Below are 13,383 nucleotides of genomic sequence, written 5' to 3' on the forward strand. Positions count from 1 at the left end.
TATATTACAAATACGTGCAAATGGACAATCAAGGGATGCTTATTTAGGTGTGAACTGCATTACTCTTTTACGTATTCTACAAATTAGAAGCGTTGAAAGAAAACGCCTCCTGAATGAGAACCACCCTCAGATTTTAAGAACCATCCAGGCCCGGCTCAGACACTGCCAGGCAACCGGAAGTTACGCTGCTTTGAGGATTTCCCGGAAGTGGGGAATCGTCAGCCCCGGCGGGAGGGCCTAACAGCGCTACCCACGCCGTTAGGAAATTTCGGCGGTTTCTCACCCAGGCCAGAGCCACGACCACCCAGCAGAGCATCCACAGGTGAGCACAGCACGAGACACAGGTGAGCGGGGGCTCAGAGACCAGGAAGGACCCGACCTGGAGTGACCGCGCCGGCAGCGGCGGGCTGGGGTGACCCAGGGAGGGCGCCTCACCGCCGAGCGCCGCCGGGGACGGGCCCTCAGGGTCGCCTTGGATACCGGAAAAGCAAACCCCGGGCCGTCCCAACTCCTGGCACCGTCGTGGGTGCAGGGCAGCGGCTGCGACTCCTCCCGGGCCTTCCCTGTGGGAGCTTGGGGTCGTGAGGACACGGGCTTTATCTATCCACTCGGAAGGAAATGCCTAAGAACAGCGGGGTCAATTCTATAAGAATTCATGGGGCCTTGAAAGCTTGTACTGTGGGGAGAGCGTCAATGAGGTGGATCTGGAAGGTTTCTCTAAGCAAGGGAAGTGTTTTAGGTGGTGGTGATCAGATTCATCTTGCAAAAACCATCTGGCCGGCAGGGTGGGTACCTTAGGGGGATTCAGAGGAGGATGCAGCGCTGAGGCAGGTTAGTACAGGGTATTGGAGGAGAAGAGTAGCCACAACGTGGCTTTCAGACTGCACGGCCAACTGACAACATGTCTGCAGGACTTTTCTGGGACCTTGAGTGTAACCTTGAGGTCCCAGTTTCTCTTTCTGGGACCTCCCCTTGGCCTGATATGTTCCAAAAAGACCGCACCATTGGTCCCACCATTGGTGGGATAACCAATAATAGCTGGGACCCATCCCCTTATTAATAAGAGGGAGGAAAAAATAATAGTTTGAAAGGTAATCACAGAAGGCAGAGCTTGCTCTCTCTGCTTAGAGGAAGGAGCCTGCACCACATCTTGGTGTGTGTTTCTGTCTTTCTGCCATTTCTCAGCAAACTCTGTTCTTTCCTTCATTTCCCAAACAAATTCTTTTTTACTGGCCTAACTAAGTTGGCATGTTCATAAATTCTTCTGTGTATCGTAGCGAAGGACCTAGGGCTTCTAGGCTTCAGTACTGGTTGCTGTAACTGCTTTCCCGGCTGGACCTGGAGGTGTGAGGAAGGTTTAGGAAGTTGGCGGTGTTAGTATAAGCTTCTCTCCAGTCAGCTCCTGCTTTAGGCCATGGACAGGGCTGGAGTCTTATGTTTGGCTAAATAATTCAGTTAAAGATATCTCTAGATATTATTATGTAAACAAAATTATTTTTATTATTGTACACTATTCCATTTATTATCTCCACCTGTGATATCATGGGCAAATTATAACTTCCTTGAGTCCAATTTTCTCTTCTATAGAATGGAGGCAGTGATAGTGACACTTCCTAACTCACTTTCCACTAAATTGCTAATCTACGGTAGAATTCCAGTATGTGTGGAGAGAATGAAGGCTTTATGAGAATGCATGGAGAGTGCTCAGGGAATGAATGGCAGGGAGCCTAGTGCCTGCAGAGAGAAGCAGAGGCAGAGTATTTAGGAAGTGAGAACAGAAAAATGAGGAGGGTACAGCTCATGGAGGGCCCTACAGGTCATGGTCAGGACTCAGGGTATTTTTCTGATAAACTGGGAAGCCACTGGAGGGTTTGAAGCAACGGAATGACATGACAACATAATATATTGTACAAGTATACATTAGCTAATTTGTGGAAAATAGATGGAAATTGGCATAAGGCTGAGGCAGAGGATCCATTAAGAAGTTACTGCAAAATCCAAGGAACAAAAGAATGATAGTTTAGAGCAATGTGATTACAGCGGGAGGGATGAGAAGTGATTGAATGCTGGTACCGTTTTAGAAATAAAGGCAACAGGATTGCTGATAACTCTGATATGGGGTTTGTAAGAAAAGGAAGACTCAAGGAAGACACCTATGCATTTCATCTGAGCATCTGGTAGATTGGAATTGGCATTAAGCGAGATGGGGAAAACTGTAGTAGCAGCTGATTTGGAGAGGAGTATGAAGAACTTGGTTTTGAACATATTAAGTTTGCAATGCCTACTTGACATGCATGTGGAAATGACAAGTAGTGGTTGGATATTTGGATCTAAACACTAGAAGAGAGACCCAAATTAGAGTTAAAATTTAGGAGTTAGCATTTCAGATCACCTAGAGAGTGATGCACTTTAAAGGAGTGATGAGGTTAGGGTTGCCAGGAAAAAATTCAGAATGTGTAAGTATATTTGAATTTTAAATAAAGAATGAGAAATATTTGAGGATAAGCATATTTCAGGCAATATTTCAGATTAAATTTGGTGGCTTTTTAAAAATTTTCAAGTAATTGCAGGTTTACAGAAGAATCATGCAGAAAGTATGTAGTTCCCATATACACCCCCTCACACATATACTCTCCCTCTGTACATTTTGCATTAATGTAGTACATTTGTACGAGTGATAATCTAATGTTAATGGGATTATATTATTAACTAAAGTTCATAGTTAAATTCTTTGTTTGATACAATTCTGTTTTGTTTTTATTTTTTATTGTGGTAACATATAAGATGTAAAATTTCCCATTGTAACCACTTTTAATAATTTGATGTCCTTATTGCTAGTTACTAAATCTAGAAAGTTTAGTTCTGGTAAACTAATTTAGAGTTGGGGGGATAAATACAATATTGTGAAAGAGACTGTAAGTATTGGATTAGAAGGAAGTTGGGAAACCATGAGTGTGTGGTATATGAGCCAAGGAAAAAAGGTATTTCAAGAGAGAATTAACAGCTAAGTTAAATGCTCTTACTAGGTATGCTGAGGATTTTAAATAACTTGCATTTAGTCAATAGGCATCACTTACTAATTTACGAAAAGGTATACATGGGATGGTGACTAAAAATTTGCTTTGTAGTGGGTTCAAGAGAGAATGGAGAGAACTTTTTCAAGGAGTTTTGCTGTGAAAAGATTGGAGAAATGGATGGTAGAGTTGGAAGTGGGATCGAGTGAGCATTTCTTTTCTGAGATTCTTTGCAATGACAAGTCATTTGTATGCTGATGGGTATAAGCAAGTAGAGAGACATATATATATATACACACACACAGCTGAAAGGGAGAATGCCTGAAGCTAGGTGAGTGAATAGACAAAAAGAGGATACAGAGGTCAAATGCTTTTTACACTGTATATATGCAGCATACATTAAAATGTATTGTATTCCTCATGTGAGGAATACCCCTTGACCTGAACCCCAATGTGGGACTCCTCTTCTCTCCAGAATGTTTGCTTGTAAGGTCCTAAGAGCCTTTTTTGCTCGCCAGTGCCTTCAATCAGTGGCTCTGTACATTCTATCCACTCTTAGATTGTTCTCAATGGAAGAGCTAGACCAGAAGCAGAAATCTCTCACCTTTTTATAATGAAAAATCTCAAACATATTCAAAAGTAGGCATATTAGCAAAATGAACCCCCATGTACCCATCACCCAGCTTCATCAATTATCAACTCATGGGCAATTTGTGTAATTTATACCACATCCTTATCTCTCTGGTCTCTATGTTGAAGCAAGTGCTAGACATCATTTCAGACATGTCACTTCACCTTTATATACTGTGGCATAAATCTCTAAAGGATAGAGTTTGTTTTTACAAAAATAGAAGTTCATCAATAGACACACTTAGCAGCAGTTGTTTTATTGTCATTAATATCCAGTGTTTAAATTTCCATGACTTTTCTTCTTGCAACAGTGAACAAGCAATTTTCTCCACAAAACATAAGATTCTTAAGACTATTATAGTCCACACTTGACATCATATTCACTTAGAAGTATATGGGACAGTAACCACAGTTTCCATCAGGGCAACATTAAGCACTGTTCTCCCTTGGGAGTCCTTGCCCATTTCATTCAGGTGACAGCCTCGGATCAGGAGACAAGATTCACATAAGACATGGAGGGGAATCACCCTGACTTTTTTTTTTTTTTTTTCAATAAATCTTTTTTATTTATTTATTTTTTATCCCCCCCCCCCGCCCCAGTTGTCTGTTCTCTGTGTCCATTTGCTGCATGTTCTTCTTTGTCCGCTTCTGTTGTTGTCAGTGGCATGGGAATCTGTGTTTCTTTTTGTTGCAGCATCTTGTTGTGTCAGCTCTCCATGTGTACGGCACCATTTCTGGGCAGGCTGCACTTTCTTTCGCGCTCGGTGGCTCTCCTTACAAGGTGCACTCCTTGTGCATGGGGCTCCCCTACATGAGGGACACCCCTGTGTGGCAGAGCACTCCTTGTGCACATCAGCACTGCACATGGGCCAGCTCCACATGGGTCACGGAGGCCCGGGATTTGAACCGCGGACCTCCCATGTGGTAGACGGATGCCCTATCCACTGGGCCATGTCCTCTTCCCACCCTGACTTTTAAAAGCCTCATGCAGCACAGAATCCATATCTCTTGTAACAGCTCCATTGGCCTAGGTCCCATGATCCTTTCCAGTGACATCCGAATAATTAGAGCTACCATACTCAAAAAGACCAAAGCTATATTGTCCCCATAAGATAATTACAGTGTCTCTTTTGTTCTTCCAAGTCCAGGTGCAATTTATAATCAGTCATTTTACCATTATGATACTGCCTAGCAATATAGGTGAAATGCTATTTTATGAGTTTGCTAGAGGGATGGAGCTATGGATTTAACTGAAAATTAATGATCAAATTTGTGTGGAATGTAAGAAGGTTTTGTTACCACCCCATTTTTAAAATAGTTTTTTTGAGGTGAAAAACAATGCCTGTAGGCTTTTAAAGTATAAAATAAGGTAAGTTTTTACAAATCTACACATCTGTAAAACCATTACCTCATTCATAATATCATGTTGCATTTCTTACCTGCAATACATTCTTAAATAGAAATTTACTCTCATGAATTACTTGGTTTCCCTAAGGTATGGTCTGTATAGGAAGTTTATGATTGATTGACTCCAGTTTCACATGAGAATATTTTCTCACCCATAGGAACAACTTGAAGACTGGGAATATGTCTCATTAATTAATCATATGATGCCCACCTGTGCTTCAGTTTGGCTGAAACTCAGAAGGAAGAGGAGATGCTGCAGTGAGATCTTAGCTTGACTGTGTATTTTGGTTACTCTTGGAAGAGACTTCCGGGAAGTAGGAAGGATGCAGAGAAGCACACCTGAAGCTTGTAACTTCCTAGGTATTGACCTTCAGGAAGAACAGTGAGGATTGAAGAGTCAGAAGATTCTCACTTTCCTAAGCTCCTGGAGAAACAGGAATTTCTGAAGGCAGTATCCTTAGATAGAAATCCTCATTGCACAATGGCCTTTTCAGTTTCCCTGACTGACCTCCAGGCAGAGGCCAGCTGCCCCATCTGTCTGGATTTCCTGAGGGACCCAGTGACCCTTAATTGCGGCCACAACTTCTGTTGCTCCTGTATCACCCAGTGCTGGGAAAATCTATGGGATATCCTCCCCTGTCCTGTCTGCCTCCACCACTGCCCTGACAGGGACTTCAAGAAGAACTGTCAGTTAGGTCACATGACTAATATTGTGAAGCAGCTTCCCACTAGGAGAAGCAAAAGGAAACTATGGGAAGAGAAACACCTGTGTGAGAAACACAATCAGATCCTCACCCAGTTTTGTGATAAAGACCTTGAGCTATTGTGTCCTCACTGTAGGGTCTCCTCTGACCACTGGGATCATCACCTGATGCCCATTGAGCAAGCTGCAGCTAGACACAGAAAGAGACTCAAAAGCCATATAGAGCCTCTAAAGAAGCATGTTAAAAATGCAGGAAAGCAGTTAGCGATCCAAGTAATAAAATTACTTGAGTTGAAGAGAAAGATGATAAATCAGAGGGATGAATTGTACGCTGATTTTGAAAAACTTAAGAGTTTTTTTGGGAAAAGAGCAAGATAGAATTACTTCTGAAATACAGATTGAAGGGAAGGATGCTGAAAAAAAGCTAAAGGAAAACAGTAAAATTCTTAGAGCATATTTTCACCCTAAGAAATCTACTGAGAGAAATAGCAGAAATGTGTGTGAGGTCAGAACTCGACTTACTTATAGGCATTGAAAGTATCTACACCAAGTATGAAAACCTAGACACTCCAGCAGTCTTTTCATATGAATTACAGAAAAGATATATCAGTCCTCTTGAAGAATATTTTAGCCTATGGAAAATGATCAATATATTTAAGGTAAATTTGACACTAGATACGGAAACTGCCCACCCGAAACTCACTATCTCAGAAGACAGAAAGAGCGTGACATTAGGAAGGATTAAGCGAATCTCACCTTACAATCTGGAGAATTTTGCTTTGTTCCCATCTATTCTGAGTTCTCAGGGATTTGTTTGTGGCCGACATTATTGGCAGGTAGAAGTAAGAGGCAGGGGGCATTGGGCTGTAGGTGTCTGTAATGAGTCTTTCTGCAGAAATACTATTATATCACCATCCCCAAAAGATGGCTGCTGGCGAATCCAGCTCTGGTCTTACACCTTTGGTACTATGGATCTAATAACACCCAGACAGGTAGGCATTTTTCTAGACTATGAGTTAGGAAAGCTTTCATTTTATGATTTGGAGAATAAGTCTCTCATTCATACTTTCACTAATACATTTAAAGAAAAACTTAGGCCTTATTTTTCTTTTGGACCTAATTCATCTTATGTTACAATCCATATAGTAACCATTGAATGAAGGAATCCTTGGAAGACTTTAGTTTATAGATCTTTTTCTTCCTATTGTTCATTTAGGATACTTAGGAATTTTCATATTTACTAATTGTCAGTATGATATGATCTTGATAATGTGTTTTGTGGTGTGGTTGTTTTTTAACTTTTTCTTTGAAATAATTTTAGAGTCACAGGAAGTTGCAAAGATAGTCCATTGTGGTTTCTTTAAAAAAAGAAAGTAAAAACCACTAGAAGACAGTTCTTTTTTGTCCCTCTTTCTGTACCTAACTATAACAAAATTGATCATGCCACTACACAAAAATGTTACAAGAAATATTTACCAAATGGTTTTTCAATTCCAAAATAAAATACTTTAAAATTACTGTTTTTTCATCATTTTTTTGAATTTACATAAATATACTTCACAACATTTACCCAGGAGGAGCTCTCTGCCCAAATCCCATATATTCGCCTTAAGTGTCAAGCCCCTAGATCTTTTCAAAATCAATTTGATGACCTCTTCCTCAGTGAAGCCTACCAGACTACCTACTTAGCTCAATTCCCTCATTACCCACCATCACCCTTGTCTGGACTGTGTGGTGGCCCTCACTCTGGCACATTCATGCTATAACTGGATTCTGGGTCCCTCAGTGTAATGACCCACAATGTGCTACTTGTGTTGTGACTTTGTCATGGATGAATGGCTGCCTTTGTATCCCCCAGAGGGATACTTCCTCCATTCTTTGCAGAGCAGTAGCTTCTAGGTCCAGAAGACACAATGTAAACCCAAGTTCTCAGTTCAGTATCATGGTCAGACTATGACCTTATTTACCTCTCTGAGTCTTTAAGGAGTGTCCTTCCCTTTATGCCAAAAGGCTCCAGATGCTTTTTGCAGCAGGAAAAGGAGAGCCTCCTAGTGACATTTCTGATCTATTTTTCTGATTGATTCTAATGCACAAGGGGCATAGACGTTTGACTCATCATTGTTTGTTGTTCCCACCTTATCCTGATCTTCCACTGAAACTCTTACCTTGGAGACTGACCCTCTGTATATTGGAAGCAGATAACTTGTTTTCAAAGGATCATAGGTCTACATCTGGAGGAGAATATTGCCCCAAGATAAACTGTGCCTATAACTTTTTTGTTTGGTTTGTTTTAATTCTTTTATTTTTAAATTAGCTTTAGGCTACAAAAATACTACATCAAAAATATATGGGATGTTGATGGAGGAGGTTGTTATGGAGGGAGGAGTGGGGTGAGGGGGAAGGGGGGTATGTGGGGACCTCATATTTTTTTAATATAACATTAAAAAAATAAAGACCAAAAAAAGTATATGGGATTTCCATATACCCCATCCCCTACTCCTACCTCACTTCCCCCATTAACATCTTTTTATTAGTTTGGTATATTTGTTACAATTGATGAACACATATTAAAGCATTGCTACTAAACCTGGTCCATAGTGTACCTTATAATTTACACTTTGCACGGCACAATTTTATAGGTATTAACAAAACATATAATGGCCTCTATCTGCCAGTGCAATGTCATGCAGGACTATTCCATTGTACCAAAAATGCCCCCATGTTATGCCTGTTCTTCCCTCTCCAGGCCCCTCAGAACCTGTGGTGACCATAGCCTTTGTATCAATGATAACAAGCTCTTCCATTGCTAGAATAATGTCTTCTGTAGTCCATAGTTGCATTCCTCCATTTGTTTGTTAATACCTCAATCTTGAGGATTTTGGGATGGTGATGCCCATTCTGTTTCTGATTGAGAGGTGGCTTAGATCCCGTGAGGCAGTTAGATAGAACTGTCTTACATGCAGTTGTAGATACTGTCTTTTTGGGGGGATGGGTCATCCCATCATCATTGCTATGTTAGTTGTCCTGGGCAAGTCAAATTAACTGGAGAGTAGATGTTACACCTCTGCTGAGATTTAGGGCTCAGCTTACATATGAACAGACCAAAAATTTAAGTCTCTGGGACATATATTTAATGAGTATAGTGCTATTCATAGGTTCAAATAAAGGGCAGAAGAAGCCATGTTTAGGGAAATTATAAATGTGTCTAACTCTGTTACAGTGGGGACGATATATTCCAAAGTAAGGCCTACTGACAGGGTGCCAAATTCCTGAGACTCTCTGCCTGCCTTTAGTGTCTAGATGTCTCCAGAGCCTTCAGGAGTCCTGGTGTTTGAGGCACTGTTTACTGTGGCAGTCAATGAGATCCTGCTGAGAGGGGCCTAAGTGTAACCTCTGGGATGAACTCCCAACTCACTTTGAAATCTCTTAGCTATAAAATCTCATTTGTATTTAATATTTTCCCCTTTTCATCATGGTCTTTTTGCAAATGCATACTAGTGAGTGCTTGGTAATAATCCCTCAGTGCCAGGAGGCTCATCCCCCAGGGCCATATCCCACGCTAGGGGAGTGTGTGGAAAGTAGTGCATTTATATAGTGAGATTGGCTTAGAGAAAAGTCACATTTGAGCAACAAGGAGGCTTTCAGGAGGTAACCCTTAGGCAATATATATTACGAGACTTGTTTCAATTTCACTGACACCCTGCACCAGTGGTCTTCCTATGCTAAAGCTGTGACCCTTCTGTGATCCAAAACCTTCCCCAAAACAATATTATTATTTTTTACTTTCTTGTTATTTTTGTTTGTAACTTTAAAAAAAATCTAATTATGTACTTAGAACATGTATTTTTGGGATTCAGAGGATGAGGTGTTACAGTTTGAAGTTCTTTTATAAATCCCCAAAAGAGAAAGATTATGTCTTGAACTAATCAATTCTTGTGGGTTGCAGTTCCTTTTGTTGGACTGTATCAGTGAAGAATGACTCAGGTTGAGTCTTTGCCCCCTTACTGGACCTCATAAAAATGGAGACATAGAGCAACAGACACATAGGAAAAGGGAGCATTGCCATTTTTGACCATGTAATGTGAAAGGAGAACTCAAGATCATGAATATCCAAAGCTAAGCAAGAAGCCCTCCAAGATGCTGGGCCCATGGAGCAGCTCAAGTTTGATGAGATGATCCCAGGCAGAAGAGAAGAACCATATGCGTGATAGCTCACAGCTGAACTCAGGAAGAAAGCTGAGCTGCCGAAACTGAGAGAGGAGGCTCAGTAAGAGACAAGCCCTATGCCTAATTGCCCTCATCCGAGCTCTGGGAGATGGTAGATGATGGAGTGAAGGACAGGTACCTCTGCAGAGATTGGCAGCCATCTTGCTTTGACATGTGGCAGGACCTCTGAGAAAGCATCTCAGCTGACACCTTGATTTGGACATTTCACAACCTCAGAAATGTAAGCTTTTACCCCAAGTAAAGTCCCTGTTATAAAAGTCCACTCATTTCTGGTCCTTTACATCAGCAGCACTTTGCCAAACTAAGACAGTATCTATAAACAATGTAGTATTTATATATATGGTTTGTATATTTTCACGTTTTTTTTAGCCAAGCATTCTCTTTAGAGAACAGGAGAGAAATGATAACGTGGAAAGTATATAGCACTAACAGGAGGCCAGCTTTGGAAAGATATCTATGCTTGCATATTCTAACTTTTCATTATGGAAAATTTCAAACGTGGAAGAGGGGAAAGAATGGTGTAATACACCATGCATAGACCAATCATACAATGTCAACATTTATCATGGTCAATATTTTACCTTCTTCCCAGAAATATTTTATATCATTTATATACAAATTTTGTAATTCATATAAATTCATCTGGAAATATTACAGAATACAGTGGAAGGTAACTTTTTATTTAGTTTATCACACCAAAATTTTAAATAATAATTTCTTAATAACAAAACCTGATATATAATTTGAAGCAAACATTATTTGCTGATGGGAAGAGTGAGAGAAAGAAAAACATCATTTGCTGACTTGCTGGTTCTTTCTGTGCATGCTGTCTTCATGTGAGCTGATGGATCCTGGTTAAGAAACAGTTTCAGATGGGAAGTAGGATGGGTCTGGGTTGGGGGAGGTGGATTACTGTATCTCTTTAGGACTTTTGAGATTTGAAGATATATATTATATGCTCAAGTATAGCTATCAAATGAGACACTTGGTACTTGCCAGTCAGTGTGAAACTCAGGTTTTAGTTTCAGGCTGGAGACATTAGCATAGAGATGGTTTCATCACGGCAATATTTGACAATGAGGGAGTGTGACATTTACAAGGTGTCATTTGGGACCTGAGAGAATTTAGTCCCAGGTAAAACAGTTGTGCCTCCATCATCATGCAGAGAATGGGATTTATGATTATGAATCCAGCACTCTGTAAGATTAGCCCCCTTTGCTATGGTCTGGGAGTAGCAGTCAATGGCTTGTCTTTCCAGGCCAGTGTAAAGACAAAACATAAAGAATGAAAAGGAGATTAAGCATTATGTGAAAAAGAAATTCCCTGTGACATCTTGATCCATTGTCTTTGGAAAAAGCAATCAACCTTGCTATGTCATCTGTTTTACCCCCTAGTTAGATTGAAATTTTGATCTCCAGCTTTGGAAAATCTCCAGGATTCTCGTGGACCCTTTTTTTATTTGACAAATGTGGATACACAGTTGAACACCTTGTAATTTAACTGCAGTGTCCTGAGTCAGGAGCACTGGTTAGCATTCCTTCCAGTAAGGTTCCAGGGCTGCTTAGACCAATTACCTGGTTCTGAGCTATGATATATATAAGGCATCTATCATGTGGATCAGGAAAAACATCCTGTACTTGTTGGAAATAATCTTTGGCATAATACATTAAAGATCTGAAATACTGAGCCATGCCGTAGTATGACCATACAGGAGTACTTGTCAATTTCATTCCCAAAGACAAAGGACTGTCAGTAACAGTTTCATATCAGGTAAATGTATGTTTTCCAAAGGGACTACTGAGGATGGTCTTTAGAGCCAAGGGTAAAACTTTGGACCAAGGAAGTCCAGTGTCTTCAACTAACTTAGACAGTTTTAGTTTAAGAATACTGTTTGTCCTCTCTACCTTGCCAGAAGACTGTGTATGGTAGGGGCATAGAGGCAATGATAATGCTAACTGAATTGTCATAACTTTGTCAGGGCTTTAACAATTTGTCCACTAAAATAGGTATTATAATGACTGGAAAAAATGGCAGTAATGCTCCAAGTGGTAAATTAATGTTAAATTGGTACAGAGTTTCTGTGTCAGATGATAAAAAGGTTTGGTAGTGGATGGTGGTAATGTTTGTACAACATTATGAATATAATTAAAGCCAGTGAATTATATACTTGGAAGTGGATAAAATGGAAAATTTTCTGTTGTATATATTTTACCTGAACAAAAATTAAAAGCCAAAGTTTTTCTTTTGTTTTATATATGTGTTGACACAGGGCAAAAATAAGTGAACTATAAGCAGCTATAAAGGACATATTTTGCTTCTATTTAGATATATATGAAGAGGGGGATGTCCTATATAGAAACAAATATAAATCATATAACATTTTATTTTATATGCATAGATTATTTAGAAAGATTCTCATTAATAGCACTTTCCTCTAGAAAGGCAAATTGAGGTTAAGTGAATCTTTTCTATCATATACAGTATATCCATTTACTTTTTAAAACATTTTACATCAAGGGAGTGGATGTAACTTAAGTGGCTGAACTCCTGTTTCTCATGTACAAGGTACCGGTTTCAATCCCCCATACCTCTCAGATTAAAAAAAAAAAAATCTTTTCCATCAACTCTGTCTATAGTGCAAGTTTTTGTATTCCTGATTAAAGGAAAATTGTTTTACTATCCGTTCAGCTAAATCAAATTCTTTGCTAATGCTTAGCTATACATATGTGTATATAGATATATAGATTGACATGATGACTTATTTAACTCAAGGATAAGAAAGCAATACACAGGCATATATTTATTTATTTTATCAAACATCTGTTAATAATTGAGAGAATATGAAATAAGCAAAGGGTTGTCCATAAACGGATCCAACTGCCATATCACAATCCTTCACAATATGCATACATATATATATATATAAACTCTCCAAACCACAGGACACACCAAAGTTCCTGGCCCACGTCCGGCTGGAATTCCGATTGGATGCAATATAAATACATGTATATCTAGTTTAATAAATTTATACTGGCAATTAAAGTGAGAAATAAGAATTACATAACCAGTCAAAAGATTAAATCAATATTGAACAGAGTCACAAAATGACAGAAAAATAGAATGGTCTTACATACAAACTCAACAAACCAGGAGACACACCAACATCTAGCTCATGGCTGGGAAGTCCCAAATCAGTAGCTGATAGCAGATTCCTGATTGGAAACAACACACCTGGGCAGAGTACCCTCTCCCAGGGTGGAACTTCAGGTGCCCTGATGAGGGACTGTCCTTCTTTTTGAGCTCATAATAAATGAACTCGATCCTATAGATGCCAGTTTGTGAGCACATGTCAATTCCTGGGGAAGTGGCCAGCCTTCCCAGAGAGGAACACAATACTCCTGG

General features: G+C 39.8%; 1 long non-coding RNA gene across 1 annotated transcript; it reads left to right on the plus strand.

Moving 5' to 3' along the window:
- The first annotated feature begins 235 nt into the window (after window positions 1-235).
- On the plus strand, window positions 236-7,271 carry LOC131273178 (uncharacterized). The gene is made up of 2 exons (XR_009180339.2): window positions 236-322; window positions 5,210-7,271. It is a non-coding gene; the product is annotated as an uncharacterized lncRNA (long non-coding RNA).
- Window positions 7,272-13,383: the final 6,112 nt, after the last annotated feature.

Source organism: Dasypus novemcinctus, chromosome 1, assembly GCF_030445035.2.
Source record: "Dasypus novemcinctus isolate mDasNov1 chromosome 1, mDasNov1.1.hap2, whole genome shotgun sequence".
Taxonomy (NCBI): domain Eukaryota; kingdom Metazoa; phylum Chordata; class Mammalia; order Cingulata; family Dasypodidae; genus Dasypus; species Dasypus novemcinctus.